Source organism: Myotis brandtii, unplaced genomic scaffold (assembly GCF_000412655.1).
Source record: "Myotis brandtii unplaced genomic scaffold, ASM41265v1 scaffold343, whole genome shotgun sequence".
NCBI classification, from domain to species: domain Eukaryota; kingdom Metazoa; phylum Chordata; class Mammalia; order Chiroptera; family Vespertilionidae; genus Myotis; species Myotis brandtii.
In genome coordinates this window covers 1,849,874-1,864,528 of record NW_005363209.1, presented here as the reverse complement: position 1 = coordinate 1,864,528, position 14,655 = coordinate 1,849,874, and positions in this window count along the sequence as shown.

Here is a 14,655-nt window from a genome sequence, read left to right as displayed (position 1 = left end):
TCCTTGCTGGGCAAACAAGGATTTGGTAAATCACCAAAACATTCTTGATTTACTTACATCGTCCCATTTCCCTTTCCTGGTCTTACACTTCTTGCACATTCTCGATTTTAAATTTTTTAACAATTTCAACTTCCTTATAACTGATTAGTGACCAGATATATTTTCTTGTAAATTATATATTTTCTTCACTGCAAATTTATAGAATTCTGAATTAATGGCAGGAAGGTGGGCTAGATGAATTCACATACAACCCAAGTTATATGGATAATTTTTGTTTTCTTGGAAATATTTTAATTGACCATTAAGCTGTACATAGAATAATATAATGGCTATGCTGATATGTTGCTTCATCATTTATAAAATACTTTGTCATGTTTAACCTTCACAATAATCTTTGGAAGACAGTAGGTCAGGGGTGGGTTAATATCTATACATTTATAAATAAATGTATTGATTTACAGAAAAATTAGGCAATTTGCCCAGTGTGCCTGTGTCACTGAGAGGCAGAGATGGTTTTGATCCCAAGTTACTTTTTCATCACAACATCTATGTATGAAAATAATTTGTTCAGTAGGTTATTTTATAAACAATTTTTGACTATGGATTGTGTACTAATTTTTTAAATGTGTTAGCTTAGTCTTAGAACAGTCCAAGGAATTTATGAAAAATAGCAAATAGTGATGAGTGGTTTTATCTGTATGTCATTAACAATTTTTAGCACCATAATGCTTTAATGACTAATCTTTCATTTGATTTCCATTTTCTGAGAGGTCTGTGTCATCATAATTCACCCGAGGATGCCAACTTTGCCATACTACATATGGAAAATACCAGATTAATTATTAAATACCTTACTTTTTATAAAAATCTGTTTAATACTAATAATAATTTAAAATGTCAGTTCCACACTATATTCAGCCTTTGTTCACACATATCTGAGAAATTTGAGAGTATCTTTTATTTTCTTCTTTTTAAATCATAGAATGCTCTCCTTTTTTTTCTTTCTTAAAATTCTTTGGTATCTCAAAGTTACTGATGTCTTAAACCCTATTTCTCTTTCCTCTGAGTTTATGTATATTGTAGTTACAGTTTTGGAAAAAAAGTATTACAAGCTCAAAAGAAATGTGTGTGTGTGTGTGTGTGTGTGTGTGTGTGTGTGTGTGTGTGTAGTGGTTTCACAATAATTTAGAATTTCTAGTCTTCTGTGGCATTGATTACATGGAGTGTGGTGAGCTACTTTTGTTTCTTGCTTTTGGTTTCTGTTAGACACCCTTAGAGTCATGGACATGGATATTCATAGATCAAACTAGTAGTGAACTTAGATATCATTAGTTCAGCTCCTCATTATATATTATGAGGATTTTATTTATTTGCTTTTCCTTTTTTTCCCTAAAGCAAATAATTTGGGACCTATCAATGTAAGAAGAAATAGGAGGATAAACACTTTAATATGTCACCTGTGGAAATAATTTATTATGACATTTCATTAGCAATGAATACACATTAATTTTAACATCACAAAATTTAACAGAATCAGTTTAAATAAACAGTGCTCCAATCTTACTATTCAAGCTAAGAATGAGACCACATCTGATTCTTAAAGGGGAAAGAAACTAACACTTTTTAAAAATATTCATTATTTGTTAGATTGGGTTACCAGAAATCTTGGTTTGCATGGGATAGTATGGTTTACATTTGCTGCTCTGGCCTAATTACTAATAGTATTTCCCTTTACTCTCAAACCATATGAAATATATGAATTGAGCATATGCCTTCTGTCTCCTTTGTCTAAACATTCTCTAATGTAATTAAATCACCAGAAAATTGGGGTTTCTCATTTGGATTTGCCATGAATTAATTGTGTGATTTAGGTCAAATTATTTACCTCTCTGTAAATCAGATTTCTCATTAGCAAAATAAGGACAGAATACCTTTCCCAAGCAATAATAATGAATCTCCGTGGCTCATTCTTTTAGAACATATCCAGAGAGGCCTTACTATTATCAGACAAAGAAATCATTATTTTCAGATGGTATCAAACATTTTAGGGTGTGTAATGACTGGTCACACAAGACCTTGGTGGAAATCCTAACTCAGTACTTTACCAAATGTGATTTTTTGGAGAATTATGTCTGGGCTGTGAATTTTCATTTATTTATGTAAATTTGTGTATGTGCTTGTTTTGCTTTTCTTCTTAAAATAAAAGAAAAAGATAATACAACTCACCTCTCTGGCACAGACTTGGTAAGTAATATGTAGTTAGCTTTACTTTTCTATAGTTTTATGGTGATTATATGAATATGGCTTACCATTGTTGTTATATAATAATGATAAAATATTGTGTTCCATCTGATTTTGCTCACTTACTTTAATCACTGTGTTTGTATCCCCTTGATTATTATGCTTAAGCAAGGATAAAGGATTCTAAATGACTGTATTGCATATAGATTTTGTCTCAGTGAAGGGAGTTGAGTAGAGCTAGATAGATATTAGCTTCTTGAGACAAAAGGGAAGTGTTTTTGGTGGAATTCAATTCTAGAGCAAAGGATGAAGTAGGAGTTAGGCCAACTGTCCAGAAATTAAAGAGAAAGAACCTAAGCAGAGGACCAAGCTAAAATGGGGTGGATGTATCCACTTGTTTTAACCAGGTCTAATTTGGAATAAAGATCAGTTTTGGGTTGGAATGTGAGTAGGGGTAGGACTTAGGAGAAAGGGTTGAAAGGAGTTAGGGAAATTTCAGTATGGGTTTCAAGTTGGATTTTAGTTGAAATCAGTGGCAAATCTGCCTTTTTATAAACCAGGAAAGAAAAGTGGTAAAATAAATCAAGAGCTGATGTCCTAATTGGGTTACTTTTGTCAAATTTGTTATTTAATGGTACTTCCATACTCAGTGCTAATTAGGTATTGAGTATAAGAGATTTTCTTTTGCACATGGGCACAAGTGAATAGATAATTTCAGAATCATGTACTATTACACTATATGAAGCAAGTTTTATTCACCAGTTTCCTCCACATTTTAACTTAAGGCAATGAGTGTTTAAGCAATTATTAAAAATTTTTACACGTATTTTCTGCATAAAATTCTACTACACAGGACATGCTTGTAAATTTATCTAGAATGCCTATTTATTGCATGTTAAATTTTTTTCTTTGTTACTGAGTTAGAAGGATTAATCTCTCAAGCCCACAATCAATTGTGACTACATCTATAAAACTAACAGTGGATGTACATTTTCAAAATTGAAAGTCATTATAAAACAATGTAGGCCACTGTAAATCATAGCTAAAAACAGTCATAATGGAAATCTTTTATCTATGTCTGATCCACTAACATGCTGTTATTCTGAGAACTAATAACTTTTTCTTGGAGCTAGAGCCCCAAATTCAATTTTATAGCTCACAGTCCCAGTAAATAGAAAAAATCTGCCAAACCTGCTTTTATCAAGCCTAGTGATTTCATGTTTTTACCATATGTAGTGAGCTAGAAAAAAATGAGAAGTGAGATTTGATGATTTTATTTTTTATTTGGCCAATGGACTCTACTATGTTTTTGTATGTGAAGTTTTGTTATTAATATTTTTATATTATTTTAGAGATTTTAGCTAGCATTAATTATTTCTGTAAAATCCAAGAGTACTTGGAAGAAATGTTTGCTCTTCCCTCAATTTAAAATTCATAACTATTTGAATAGGCCATCAATTCTCATTTTCTACTCATTGAGCAGCTAGGCTAATAATCAACTTCCACCATAGTGTTATTAGAAAAAAGGGAGTATACATCTTGGCAATGGGTTTCTCTGATGCTTCCTAGTCCCAAAGGAGAAATTCGCTAAAGAAAGTATAGTGTTCTGAGAAAATAAAAACTTAAAGGACCAGTCTGCTTCTTTCAAACTAAGAAACTGACTTCTTGTAGAGGGTCAGGTGTCTAATACTATTTAGTAATTTTTTCAAAGACTTATTCCATTTTTCTTTAAACAGTTTTATTTTTATCGAAGTTATTATTTAAATGTTAAGTAACACTTTTTATCCTATTTTTAGTTGTGGACAAAAGAATCCCACCAGCTAATTTAAAGCAGAAAAAGAGTTTATTAAAAGAATATTGGATATTATCCAATAATTAAAAGGATAGTAAGAGGAATCCATGAAAAAAAAACAACAACACCTAGAGATTCAGGCTTATAGTTTACATAGATAGAAACAAATCTCAGTTATTCTGCAGAACAAATGGTCTATTGGATACAGATATGGAACCTTGAACCCCTGACAGTACTCACCCTGGACCTAGTAGTGCTGTAGGACTAGTGGTGCTGCTCCTAAACTGCTGTACCTGGAATCCGAATGTAGTTGCTGCCAGTGCCCCTGGACTCACTAGAATAGATTCTGAATGTTCACTGTGGTAGCATAGCGCTCTGCTGCTTGACTTTGCTGAACATCTTACCATCCTGGAGACTAATCCAGAGATTTAAATAATGAAAACTAGTAGGTTGTCTAGTAGGGTTGTGACCTTCTTCTATTCATTGTAAATATTCAAATGATGAGCACTTATTAGGGTTACTTTAAAGGATATTCCTTCATTACATAGGGTTTGAATTAGATCTTAAAAAATCATAGTTTATATTTTATATATCTGTATGGGCTTTTGTGTATTGATTTTATATTTTGGGTTATCATCCAACACTATGTTATTCATTTTGTTGTTTATAATTTTTAAAATACTTTCTTCATGATTTTAAAAGATGATTTAGACTATTTTATAACTGGTATCTGAAACCTATGTTGAGTGTAAATAGACTCTAGTCATTTCATTGTGTTAGGTGAACTTCATTATCGTAGTGCAAATAAAATCAATCATAATGAATTGTATCCCCTTCCTTGTCTCCTCTCCTCTCCTCTCCTCTCCTCTCCTCTCCTCTCCTCAATTTACATCTTAACAATTTTTAAATGTACATTACAGTATTGTTAACTATATCTACATTGTTGTAAAAAGATCTCAAGAACTTTTTCATATTGCATGACTGAAATTCTATGCCCACTGAAAAACTTCAATGAACATGGATGTGTAAATGTTTCATTATGATTCTGTTTTCAGTTCTTTTGGATATATACCTAAAAGTTGGATTGTTGGATCATATGGTAGTTCTATTTTTATATTTTTTGAGAAACCTCCATACTGTTTTCCACAGTAGCTGCACCATTTTACAACCCTACCAACAGTGTGCAAAGGACCAATTTTTCCATATCCTTGTCAACACTTGTTATTTTCTGATATTTATGTTTATATTTATATTTATACTTATTTGTGTGGGCATCCTAGTGGGTGTGAGGTAATATCTCATTGTGGTTTTTGTTTGTTATTTTTTTTAGAGAGGAAGGAAGAGGGAGAGAGATAGAAATATCAATGATGAGAGAGAACCATTGATCCGCTGCCTCCTGCACACCCCTCCTGGTGATCAAGCCCACAACCTGGGCATGTGCCCTTGACCAGAGTCAAACCTGGGACCCTTCAGTTCGGAGGCTGACACTCTATCTACTGAGCCAAACGGATTAGAGCTCATTGTGGTTTTGATTTGCATTTCTCTGATAATAGTGATGCTGAACATCTTTTTCATATATCTTCTTGGGAGTAATGTCTGTTCAAGTCCAATTTCCATTTTAAAATATTTTTTGTTATTATTGAATTATAGGAGTTCATTATATATTCTGGATATTAAGCCCTTATCTGATATATGGTTTGCAAATATTTTCTCTTGTTCAGTAGGTTGCCTTTTCACTGTTGATTATTTCTTTTGCTATGCAGAAGTTTTCAAGTTTGATGTAGTCCCATTTGCCTATTTTTGCTTTTGTTACCTATACTTTTGGTATTCTATCCAAGGAATCATTGCTCATTCCAATGGCAAGAAGCTTTCCTCCTATGTTTTCTTCTATGGGTTTTATAGTTTCAGGTCTTACACTTAGGTCTTTAATTCATTTTGAGTTAATTTTCATATATGGTATAAATTAAGGGTCCATCTTCATTCTTTTGCATGCTCAGCATCATTTGTTAAATATACTATCCTTTTCCCATTGTAGTCTTGACTCCCCCCCCCCTTTTGAAAATTATTTTACCATATATGAGAGTTTTTTCTGGGCTTTCTATCCTGTTCCATTGCTCTGTGTGTCTGTCTTTATGCTGATACCACATGGTTTTGATTACTGTAGCTTTGTGATATGTTTTCAAATGAGAAAGTGAGAGGCCTTTAGTTTTGTTCTTCCTTTTAGAGTTGTTTTGGCTATTTGAGGACCTTTGAGATTCCATATAAATTTTAAATGCTTTTTTTCTCCATTTCTGCAAACAATTTTTTTAAATGCCATTGAGATTTTGATAGGGATTGCATTGAATCTATAGATTGTTTGGGTAGTATGTACTGACCTGTGATGGTGTATGCTATGGCACTGCAGGCCCTCTGGTGCAGCAGCAAGCCACTCCCCTTCACTCCTTCACTTTCAGCAGCTCCTCAGCACCTAGGCAAAGAGGAACCAGTCCCTCAGTCCATCCTCCACAAAAACAGGTCATTGAATGCAGGTTCCACTCTTCTCTTTCCCTGAAAGGAGATGCTGTGAGCCAAGCTGAGCTGTGTTAGCTTGGGGAAAGGCCCATCACATATAAAGTAGAATGGCTCTTCTTACCAATGTAGCTAACCTCAGCTTTGCACTTACCTGGGGAATTGTAACTTCTTAATTGGATTATAAAAGTTCTCATAAAAGTATGTTGGTCCATATATGGTTGTTAATTCAGTTTCCCTGTGAGGGAGTGAAGGCTGATGATTCCTATTCTGCCATTTTGCTGATGTCACTCCAGTAATAATGAGCTTTTGTACCTTAGAGTTTGTCATGGGTTTCTACCAAATATTTGATTCAAAAAGCTTTCTTAAATTTATTATTTACACTAGAGGCCCGGCGCATGAAATTCATGTGCGGGTACAGTCCCTAGGCCTGGCCTGCGATCAGAGCCATCTTCCCCGGCTACCCGCAGTCGGCCGTGCCCCCTGCCACCACCCACCCCCAGTTCCCCATTCGCCATCAGGTGATGTGTGCCTGACGGCCAGGGGAAGGGACCGAGAGGTCAGCTGTTCCCGCCTGTTCACTGGCCCAGCCCCCGCCACAGGTTGCCCTCTGTGTGTGGGGCGACCCGTGGGGCAGAGGCCTTGGCCAGGCACTGCCCACATCCCCCGCCACCCACCCCTGGCTCCCCATTCGCCATCAGGCTATAGGAGCCTACCAGCTGGGGAAAGGGACTGAGGGGTGGTCATTGCGCCTCACAGTGACTGGTCCAGCGGTCATTCTGGTCGTTCTGCTGTTAGGGTCAATTTGCATATTACCTTTTTATTATATAGGCTTTAAATTAAGGAAAATAATTCTTATATAACCCACAGTTTTTAGTGATAAAAAATAGTTTGCTATTTAATTTTATACAGATAGAGTATCTAGTTAGAATTTCTTTAAACTTAATAGTTCTAGCCCTGTTTGACTTTGAACTTTAGTAAAATGAGCATTCAAGAGTTACCCATAGGAAGATGATCAGTTTTAAGATTTGTAGCCTCTAGATGACAAAATGGGGGGAAAAAATCATTGTACAAGCCTGAAGGAGCAAATTTTCATCAATGAGAGGGAAAAGAGATCTCAATGGAGGATTTGAAAGATTAGTAGGGTTAGTTACATTGCTGTAGTTTAACTGCTATTGGGATTTTATTTAAGAGAACAGAGGATTTTATACTAGTTATAGGAAAAAGAAAAGAAGGTTATAGAAAATTTAAAGATGTAAGGTATCTTTAGAATATGCATTTATTCTAAAAGTGTGATTCTTTTAATATTTAGTATATTGCTGGAAAAAGTTCTGTAGTGATTGAGAAACTGACTAAGTGGTTTGACCCATACATTTTATTTTCAATTTGTGTCCTGTTATGCATGTATGACAATGATAAGATTTAACACTTTATTGTTTTTATCTAAAGCTCATTAAAAGATCTATGGAGCAGAGTATGATATTTATAATAGAATGTAGAGATAAGAAAAGAATAAGACGACTTTTTGTATGTACAGCAAAGTTACATTTTAGGATAGAATTTGGAATAAAAATTATCAAACCAATGACATTGTTGCCTTTAATTATTAAATAAATGTTATCTCTTATTTTTCAAAGACCCCCACACCCCCAAATAGAGATATTCTGAATTCTAATAACAGCTTTTCTTGGGAGTAATTTACTCTTTTCTTCAGCTATTCCTAAGGAGGTTTTCATGTAAAATTCTGTAAGCACATTCTGGCATCATTCCAGGTACATGGAGTGGATTAACAGGTTATAAAAAAGTTCATCCAAAGTAGTTGTGCAAGATAATTTATTTTGATTTATGAAGGCAATATTAAAACTTACTCAAAATTTTTTACTTTATCCTTTTAAAAAGTTATATGTATATGAATGAAAATTGTCTACAATAGTACATTAGAGCACAGAATTATTTTTAAAATTATTAAGTATATTGGGAAATGTTTTACAGAGCAAAGACTGTATTAAATGCAGGTGAATTGAAATTCAAATACAAACTTTTAGATTCCATCATGGCATTGACTTTTTTAAAGCTGCTTTATTAAGGTGTAATTTAAATATAAAATTCACTCTTTGTAAGTGTATAAGTAAATGATTTTTAATAAATTTATTGGGGTTGTACAATGATCACTATAAAACACTTTTAGAATATTTCCATCATTTCTAAATTTCTCTAATGTCCATTCCTATTCCCTCTGCTTTCTAGCTCTATAAATTTGTCTTTTTCTTTTGACATTCCATATTGAGTCTTACAATATATAGTCTTTGGTGTCTGACTTCTTTCACTTAGCATAATGTTGTTGAGGTTCATCCATGTGGTAGTGTGTATCCAGAGTTTATTTTTTATTACATAATAGTATTGCACTATATGGATATGCCACATTTTACTTATCTACTCAGTAGTTGATGGACATTTTGATTGTTTCTAGTTTTTGGCTACTATGGATAATGTTGCTATGAATATTTGCCTTGAAGCACTTATGTGAACATATGTTTTTATTTTCTTGGTTAGACTCCTAGGAGTGGAATTGCTGGGTAGTATGGTAATTTTATGTTTAACTGTCTAAGAGAGTTTCAGTTTCTTCACATCTTTACTAACACTTTGCATATTTGGATAACAGTGTTTTATCAAATATGTATTTTGAAAATATTTTCTCTCAATCTGTGGCTTGTCTTTTTATTTTCTTCACAATGTCTTTCACAGAGCAGAAAATTTTAATTTTTAATAAAGTCCAGCTTATCAATTCTTTCTTTCATGGACTCCATTGGTATTGTGCCTAAAAAGTCATTTCCAAACTCAAGGTCCTCTAGATTTTCTCTGTGTTACCTTTTAAGAATTTTATAGTTTTGTGTTTTACATTTAGTCTATGATCTATTTTGGTTTATTTTTTGTGTTTTTTGAAGAATGTAACATCTATATATTTTTTACAAGTGGATATTCAAATGTTCTATTATCTTTGGTAAAAAAAAACATTTCTATTCCATCGTATTGCCTTTGCTCCTTCACCAAAGATCAGTTGACTGTATTTATGTGGGTCAGTTTCTGGACTGTGTTTTGTTGTACAGATCTATTTGTCTATCCTTTCACTATTCCTACATCTCTTGATGATTGTAACTTTATAGAAAGTCTTGAAGACAGCTTTTATTAGTCCTACAACTTAGTTCTCTTCTTTCAATATTGTATTAGTTTTTCTGAGTATTTGACTCTCTATATCAACTGTAGAGTCAGTTTGTTGATATGCACAAAATAAGTTGCTAGGATTTTGATTGGGATTGTATTGAATCTATACATCAAGTTGAGAAGAACTTCCTATCCATGAATACGGAATATCTCTTTAATTTGTTCTTCTTTGATTTCTTTAAACAAAGTTTTATAGTTGTCCTCATATAGATCTTGTGTATATTTTGTTAGATTTATTCCTAAGTATTTCTTTTTAGGGGTGTTAATGTAAATAGTATTATTCTGAATTTCGAATTCCACTTGTACATTGCTTGTGTTTAGGAAAGCAATTGACTTTTGTATATTAATCTTGTATCCTACAACCTTGCTGTAATAACATTAGTTCAAGGAGTTATTTTGTTGATTCTTTTTTGGATTTTCTGCATACTTTATAGTTTTCAATATACGAGCCTTGTACTTGAAGCAATTGTTTTATTTTTTTAAAAAAAGGATGCAAGGATGGTACAATATCCGCAAATCAATCAACGTGATACATCACATAAACAAATTGAAGGAAAAAAACCACATAGTCATATCAATTGATGCAGAAAAAGCATTTGACAAAATTCAACACCCATTTTTGATAAAAACTCTCAGCAAGGTGGGAATAGAAGGATCATACCTCAACATAATAAAAGCCATATATGACAAACCCACAGCCAACATCATACTCAATGGACAAAAACTAACACCATTTCCCCTAAAAACAGGAACAAGACAGGGATGCCCACTCTCACCACTCCTCTTCAACATAGTCCTGGAAGTATTAGCCATTGCAATTAGACAAGAAGAAGAAATAAAAGGCATCCAAATTGGAAAAGAGGAAGTAAAACTGTCCTTATTTGCAGATGACATGATATTATACTTAAAAAACCCTAAAGACTCCATCAAAAAACTATTAGACTTAATAAAAGAATTCGGCAATGTAGCAGGATACAGAATTAACGCCAAGAAATCTATGGCATTTCTATACACCAATAGTGAACTTGCAGAAAGAGAGACTAAAAAAGCAATCCCATTTACCATCGCACCAAAAAAATTAAGCTACCTAGGAATAAACTTAACTAAAGAGGTAAAAGACCTCTACTCAGAAAACTACAGGACATTGAAAAAAGAGATAGAGGAAGACATAAAGAGATGGAAGAACATACCATGTTCTTGGATTGGTAGAATCAACATCATTAAAATGTCCATACTGCCCAAAGCAATCTATAAATTCAACGCACTTCCCATTAAAATACCAACGGCATATTTCACAGACCTAGAACGAACTCTCCAAAAATTCATCTGGAACAAAAAACGACCCCGAATAGCTGCAGCGATCCTGAGAAAGAACAAAGTAGGTGGGATCTCAATACCAGATATCAAGCTGTATTACAAAGCCACTGTTCTCAAAACTGCCTGGTACTGGCACAAGAACAGACATATAGATCAATGGAATAGAATAGAGAGCCCAGAAATCAGCCCCAACCAATACGCTCAATTAATATTTGACAAAGGAGGCAAGAACATACAATGGAGTCAAGACAGTCTCTTCAATAAATGGTGCTGGGAAAATTGGACAGATACATGCAAGAAAATGAAACTAGACCACCAACTTACACCATACACAAAAATAAACTCAAAATGGATAAAGGACTTAAATATACGACCGGAAACCATAAAAATACTAGAAGAATCCAAAGGCAACAAAATCTCAGACATATGCCGAAGCAATTTCTTCACCGATACAGATCCTAGGGCATTGGAAACTAAAGAGAAAATAAACAAATGGGACTACATCAAAATAAAAAGTTTCTGCACAGCAAAAGAAACCATCAACAAAACAACAAGAAAGCCCACTACATGGGAGAACATATTTGCCAACATTATATCTGATAAGGGCCTAATCTCCAACATTTATAGGGAACTCATACAACTTAACAAAAGGAAGATAAACAATCCAATCAAAAAATGGGCAAAGGACCTAAATAGACACCTTTCAAAAGAGGACATTCAGAAAGCCAAGAGACATATGAAAACATGCTCAAAGTCGCTAATCATCCGAGAGATGCAAATCAAAACAACAATGAGGTACCATCTCACACCTGTCAGAATGGCTATCATCAACAAATCAACAAACGACAAGTGCTGGAGAGGATGTGGAGAAAAAGGAACACTTGTGCACTGCTGGTGGGAATGCAGACTGGTGCAGCCACTATGGAAGACAGTATGGAGTTTCCTCAAAAAACTGGAAATGGAACTCCCATTTGACCCTGTGATCCCACTTCTAGGAATATATCCCAAGAAACCAAAAACACCAATCAGAAAGGATATATGCACCCCTATGTTCATAGCAGCACAATTCACCATAGCTAAGATTTGGAAACAGCCTAAGTGCCCATCAGTAGATGAATGGATTAGAAAACTGTGGTACATCTACACGATGGAATACTATGCTGCTGTAAAAAAGAAGGAACTCTTACCATTTGCAACAGCATGGATGGAACTGGAGAGCATTATGCTAAGTGAAATAAGCCAGTCAATGAAGGAAAAATACCACATGATCTCACTCATTCATGGATAATAGAGACCATTACAAACTTTTGAACAATAATAGATACAGAGGCAGAGCTGCCTCAAACAGATTGTCAAACTGCAGCAGGAAGGCCAGGGAGGGTTGGGGGGCAGAAGGGAGGGGAGTAAGAGATCAACCGAAGGACTTGTATGCATGCATATAAGCATAACCAATGGACATAAGACACTGGGGGGTAGGGGAGGCCAGGGGATTGTCAAGGGCGGGGAAAAAAAAAGATACATATGTCTCTTGCTGCTTTTAAGATTCTCTCTTTGTCTTTTGCCCTTGGCATTTTAATTATGATGTGTCTTGGTGTGGTCCTCTTTGGGGTCCTCTTGTTTGGGGTTCTCCTCACTTCCTGGACTTGTAAGTCTGTTTCTTTCACCAGATAGGGGAAGTTTTCTGTCATTATTTCTTCAAATAAGTTTTCAATATCTTGCTTTCTTCTCTTCTTCTAGCACCCCCATAATTAGGATATTGGTATGTTTGAAGTTGTCCTAGAGCTTCTTTACATTATCTTCATATTTTTGGATTCTTTTTTCTTTTTGCTCTCCTGGTTGGGTGTTTTTTTGCTTCCTCATATTTCAAATCATTGATTTGATTCTCAGGATCCTCTAGTCTACTATTGAATCCCTGTATATTATTCTTTATTTCAGTCAGTGTATGCTTAATTTCTCATTGGTCCTTTTCCAATTTTTTGGCATTCTCACTAAGATCCTTGAAAGTGTCACTAAGTCCTTTGGAGGTTTTGAGAATATTCTTGAGTAACCTTATAACTGTGGTTTTGAACTCTATATCCGTTAGTTTGCTTTCTTCCATTTCTTTCATTTGTGACATGTTTCTTTGTCTCTGCATTTCAGTTGCTTCCCTTTGTTTGTTTCTATGTATTGGGTAGAGCTGCTAAGTCTCCTTGAGTTGATAGAGTGGCCTTGTATAGTAGGCGTCCTATAGGGCCCAGTGGCTCTGCCTCCCCAATCACCTGAGGTGGACACTCTAGGTGCACCCCTTTGTGGTCTGTGTGCACAGTCTTGTTGTAGTTGAGCCTTGATTGCTGTTGGTGTCACTGGGAGGGATTGATCTTCAGGCCAATTGGCTGTGGGAACCAGCTTCAACTACAGTGAGATAGCTGCTGTGCAGGAGACATCCTTATGGAGCAGGACTTGCTTCAGTGGGGCTTTGGTGCTCACTGAGTCTGCCCCTTGAGTGCGTTGCTTATGGATGTCAAGAGTTGTAATCTGGTATGGTCTGACACCGACCACTGGGTACACTGGCTCTTGGGTCTCCAGGGAAGTGCAGAGTCAGCCACTGCTTGGAGCCACCTAGCAGGAGCTACAGAGAGATCTGCAGATTCTTACTCTTTGTATTGGGTTTGGAAGTGCCCAGACGAGGCCCAGCTGTGAAGCAAGGCAGGCTGGTGCTGGTGCTGAGTTTTGGGCCTTTTATTGATAGGTTTGGGGCTCTCTGACCCAGCTACAGCTTGTTTGACAGGTTTTTAGCCTGAGAAAGGACAGGCCATAAATATGCAAAAGCTGCTGCTCACACCTTGGGTGGGGTTGTAAATTGGGTGGGGTGGGGTCTCAGGGAGTGACCAGGGTGGAACAAACAGAAATGGCTGCCAGTTGGCCCTGCAACCAGGGAGGTCCCAGCACAGGAACAATGACTGCTGCAAGCACCTCTGTCTGGAAGAAAGCCACCCCCAAGTTTTTGCCCCAGTGCTAGACAGTCCAGTTTCTCCTCATATGTGTCTGGATCCCCAGAGCCTCACCCTGGTGCTGGAGCTCAGAGGAAGCAGGAGCTTGTAAGTTCAGTTCATGGTGCCGACCTTTTAAGAGGAACAGCTGGGTCTCCAGCAGCCTGTGTGTCACTCTGCCCCAATCTGCACTGGTTTTTACAGCCTGTAGTTCTTACTGCCCATAGGGACTTCTTTTCCCAGTTCTGGGACCCTGAGCTGGGCATCTGGTGTGGGGCTGGGACCCCTTGCTCCTCCATGCAGCCTCCACAGAGGCAATCTCCCTCCCAATTAAAAAAGTGGCACATGTGGGTGCTGGAACAGCCCGTACCATGCCTTAGCACCTCCTACGAGTCTCAGTGTGCTTTCTTCTTTACTTCTCTAGTTGTGGGGCTTCCATTCAGCCAGCTTATGGCAGTTATGGATGAGGGTTCTTCTGTATTTTATTTGTAATTTTTTTTTTTAGTTTCATTTTTATTTTTATTACTATTATTGCCAGCTTCTCTTCCAAATTACATTTTTATTTTTATTTTTTTTATTGCTTAAAGTATTACAAAGGGTATTACA